Genomic DNA, 4,969 nt, shown 5'->3' with positions numbered 1-4,969 from the left:
ATTCACTGAAAAATTTCTGATTGCAATAACTCCTGATGGATTCATCTGTAAACTTTCTAAAGCTTATGGAGGCAAGGCAACTGATGCATTCATAGTCAATGATTCAGGTTTTCCTGCATTATTAGAGCCAGGTGATGAAGTTTTTGCGGATAAGGGTTTCCGCAAATTCGATCAGAATTGACTAAGCGGAATGCCATCCTTACAATTCCACCTCACGCACATAATCCACAATTTACAGAAGAAGAAGTTGAATCAACCTATAATATTGCCTCTGTACGCATTCACATTGAGCGAGCCATAAAAAGGATCAAATTGTTGCATATATTGGATCATTTTTCCATAGACTTACTACCCTATGTCAACTCCATAATCCAAATATGTTCCATTATCGCTAATAGTCAACTTCCATTGATAAAAAATCGCTGAAGAGGATTGACATGAAAGGAGTTAAATTAACACATGATTTATCGAAATTAATTTATCTACTTTATTATAACGAGAATGATTTTATAAATATTGGAAATTTGCAACATTCATATTCCTAAGAATACGTACCATTGATGCATCAAAATAATATATTTATTTCAAAAAACATAAAAACGTAGACTTATATTCGCCATACATGAGTTTCCTACAAAAGAAACAACTAATTAGAAATTACCTTATCCCAACTATTGTGATTCGAACTTGTGAACATGCGTGATGATATTTTAAAAAAGGAGCAGCAAGCTTGGAAAAATAGGTGGTGAATGAATCTGGGAAAACGTGCTTTGCTTAATAAAGGAAAAATGAAAATTAGATCGTTTTAACATTTTTGGAATTGTCCATTCAGATTTTCTTTAGCCCAATCTTCAATGTTACAAAATAGTCGTCCTCCACACTAATTCAATTATTAAAAAATTTACTTCAACATTGGAAGCAAATGAGTAAAATAAAACCAGTCAATTTTAGAAATTGTTTCACCCAAAGAAACCTCATCTCGTTCAACCATAAAATGTACTGAATCATGCTCACTAAACACGAAAAAATGTCATTCTTGCAAACCAGTGACGTACAGTGCAGTCTGAACTTGAGTATTATAATAAATATTGATTATTACATTATTTCTGAAAACAAGACGATTGGCCTTGAGATTCCGTAATAATTCGAATCCAACCATCTTTGGTTACTTTGATTGAATCATAATTAGCTTTACTAAATATTTACTAAAAGCACAATCTATTGAAAACAATTCGAGAGGTACGGTTGTTACATCATCGAATGAGAAATGTTCATCTCTAGCGCGTATTTTTTGAGGAAACAACTTGTCTGTTACACAGCCTGTTATATACTTTTCACATTGGACTTCTGAAGGTTTATTCCAAGTTTGAGGAACATCAGTTTTTGAACTAGTACACTCTTGGTTCACAAAAATGCAAACAGCTGCACTGTGTTTGCATCCTCTTCGTGACTGTCCAGCAAGGCAAGTACAAAAGGTCCTTTCAATCTTTCGATTCTCTCCCAACTATAGGAAACGTGGCTTCATAAATTTATTAATTTTGTTTAGACGATACTCACCTCAATCTCTACTTTATAATTCGGCGGATTTAATTTGACTTCAGACAGGTTTAGCGACATGATTGCTTCTGAATAGGCCTTCGCCTGTCAAAAAAAAGATATTTTTATCATATTTTTATTCCTAAAATAGTATTCTAATTACCGACGTGCGGTGGCCGTGCGGTTAGAGCGTAGGGGGTTGGCACATGAGATTCGTGGGTTCGATTCCCAGTCGGGGAAATGCCAGGGGTTTTTTAGAGATAGAATTCGCTCTAACTTGCACAGGTTTTCATCGTACGAGCGGTAGTCTCGAAAGAGACGACTGTACCTGGCCAAGGTTTTTTCCCATGAGGTTTTCCCTTCGGCCCTCGGCGTAATTGCGGTACAAGGGGAACTGGGGGTGGGAAATGTAAAAGCCCGAAAGGGTATACATGTGTGGACAAGTTTAGTTTTTTTTTTTAGTATTCTAATTATTTTAGAAGCGAATAGGAGAAATTATTTGTCTGTTAGAGAGATCGATCTAAAATACAGATGATATATTTAATTTATCAGTAACTTACTTTTGCTAATGTTTTTTTAACGAAAATAATCAAGGGAGACCGACTGGAATCCATATGATATTGTTATATACTGTTGTCATGAATAATGCTTTATTATTCTCGTCTTTTTACAAATCTTTTTTTCACGGCGGACAACTATTATTTTCAATTGGTATGCCACGATATTTGTTATTGTGGTGAGGAGTCAGGTAGTACCTCGCTTGATCAATATGAAACCATTAGAAAGCGCTTCGGTAACAAATTTCTCAAATGCATCAGGCGTATTCGCCAGTTTAAGGAATCGATTTTGAGAACCGTTATCTGGGTAAATATTGGTTTCTCTCTTACTTTTTTCTATTCAGATCATACCTTCGTCCAAGACTTAGTTGGGTTTTCTTTTTATGGGCCTCTACGTACATGACGCTTTAGGGTTAAGTATCTTTTAGTGTGTTTAAAAGATGTCATTCTCATCTTGCAGGAACTAACGTTTCTTTTGTAAAGTTTGTATTTTTAGGACACTACACCGTATTTCATATCAGCATTACAGCCTGAGTCATTTTTTAAATTCTGGTGCATTAGCCTATGCCCGCTATAACTCGTTTCCATCTCGACCCATCTATCTCTCCACAACCTCCCTCTGAGCAGCGCGGGAAACGACCACCTTTCCTCCGAACGTTTCTGATTTTAGTATAAATTTCTGGTTCCGTTTCTGAGGATTTTCGTTCCGCTTTTGTTTTCAGCCGATTTGTTGCTTCCGAAGAAAAAGAGCAACCGGCGCCTATACAGTTATTTTATTGATCAGGGAAGAAGGGCGGATAACGTTCGGTTTTTTCTTTAAGGAAAATTGGTCACATTACAAGCGATTTTTTTTCGAATTACTAAAATCACTAATTTTTATGAAAATATTCGATATATTTCCTGACGTAACTATACACAAAATTATAAATTCCGTAAAATAAAAATTTGAAACTATTTCCGAAAATTAAAAAAAAGGCTTAAAACAGACGGAAATTAACACTCACACTTTTGCACTATTTATTTGATAATTACTATCAAATATTTAATGGGAAACGTGACGTAAAACTTGTCACTTGTATGTAAGCTACTGTTATTCTTTTATTTTTCACTAATAGAGGATATTAATATATTCCACAATCCTATATTATTATTATATAGCACAATCGTATTTTGTATCGCTAGTATACTTAAGAAAATTCTGCTCGAGAAATGAATGTTTCTAAGATTCGATTCATAACTCTATTTTTCATGCAATAGCATTTTCGTCACATTAATAATTATGAAACGTGTGAAAAGCAACAATTTGCAATAACCTTCCAAGTTCAGGAATGTTATAACCTCGAATGCCCTTCAGATTGTGGACATCCAGAAGAGCGAAACAATCGAGATGTAAATTTTGAACTATGTCTAACGTAACAATCTCAGATCCTCGGGTATTCTTCAGAGCATACAGGAGGGAGATAACATTCGCCCCACAGTGATAACCTCCGTATCTGACCTTATAATGTGAAGCACCTTTTTTCGAGTTATGAACATCGAGAAATGCAAACATGATTTATTTCGTTGAATAGATTGTTATTGGATTCAATTTATTTTGTCCAGTTCTACAACTAACTGCTGTATTTTAAATATCTTCTGCTGAATTATTTCCATTAATGGTAAGTATGCTCATGGTGAAAAAATTCAAGAGAGTATTTAAAATACCGTGAAGACATGGTTATTCCAGAGAACGGATTAACTTCAAATTCAAATGTGAATTATTATTTGATAAATAATTCGATTTTAACTTTCCTTAAAGACAGACAGAGTTTTGTAAAAGCTCGATTGTATCGAAGCAATTTTATCTGAATGACGTCAATCCCACATCTGTGTTTCGTAAACTAGTAGGAGAAGGGGGTAGCACCGATCACCTGAGGAAAATTAGAAATTGTTTTAGATCTACTAATAAATAAAAATAAATAAATTTTTGCAATAGGTTCTTCGAATTAACCTGAAGAAACCGTAGGAAGCGATTTTTCGTTAAAACCTCAAAATAACCAATTTAAGAAAAATCAATCATACCGCTCGGCGTAATGGAAAAAACTATGATGCCATTCTAACGAGCTCTACTGCCGTTTTTTAAACTGCGACGTAATTTTCCGAGATTCATAGAACTCTCCTTCCGTAACTCGGTCCTCTTGCACCAACTACTCCAAAAGCCAGATGCAAAAATCAAATTGCTAACGTCACGTCATTTATCAGAATGACCATCACTATCAAATGCTTCTGCAATTTCAGCGTCAGCAGGTCCAACAGCTCAATAAGTAGAAATTCAAGTGAAAAGCTAAAAGGGGATAGAATGGGGATTCCCAGAAAAATAAATGAAGTATATAATTGTGGGAGAGAACAATTTTTAGTAAACCAGAGAGTCTCGAAACGATGAAAAACATGAATAAAATCCCCTGTAATGGACCAAGCGTTACTGAACATACAATTTAATCTATCACAGTCACTGTCGTCTAATTCAGGGATGGGCAACCTCCAGGTAGCTCGAAGCAGAGTCATAAACTCGAGTGAGGAACCCTATAAATTTTATAACCATGCCAATTATAAGGGTCCCAGTATGATCATAGCGGGGACAGTACTGGAGGTCCTCATAAGTAGATAAACAAGGCCGGTTCTGGACATAGGGATCGGAGGGACGGTGCGGGACGGGGGGCGGGTGAGGTTGCGGGGGAGGGCAATGCAGAAATCTGCTAGGTTCTCAGTCGGTAATGTAGGGGGGAATCTTCTTTATAGGCCCCGCGGTGGTAATGTTCAAGGCTCCATTTTGGGCCAGAATGCCCCCCGGGGGGGGGGGGGGTTCTACCATGTGATATCTGACGTTGAATATCCAC

General features: G+C 36.2%; 1 long non-coding RNA gene across 1 annotated transcript; it reads right to left on the bottom strand.

The window, feature by feature from the left end:
- Positions 1–559: 559 nt before the first annotated feature.
- LOC105272913 (uncharacterized) lies at positions 560–3,534 on the bottom strand. The gene is made up of 3 exons (XR_892857.1): positions 3,407–3,534; positions 1,558–1,641; positions 560–1,504 (listed from the first exon to the last, which is right to left on the bottom strand). It is a non-coding gene; the product is annotated as an uncharacterized lncRNA (long non-coding RNA).
- Between the last annotated feature and the right edge of the window lie 1,435 nt (positions 3,535–4,969).

The sequence above is a fragment of the Fopius arisanus genome, unplaced genomic scaffold (genome assembly GCF_000806365.1).
Source record: "Fopius arisanus strain USDA-PBARC FA_bdor unplaced genomic scaffold, ASM80636v1 scaffold00408, whole genome shotgun sequence".
NCBI classification, from domain to species: Eukaryota; Metazoa; Arthropoda; class Insecta; order Hymenoptera; family Braconidae; genus Fopius; species Fopius arisanus.
This window is presented reverse-complemented; position numbering and strand designations above follow the sequence as displayed.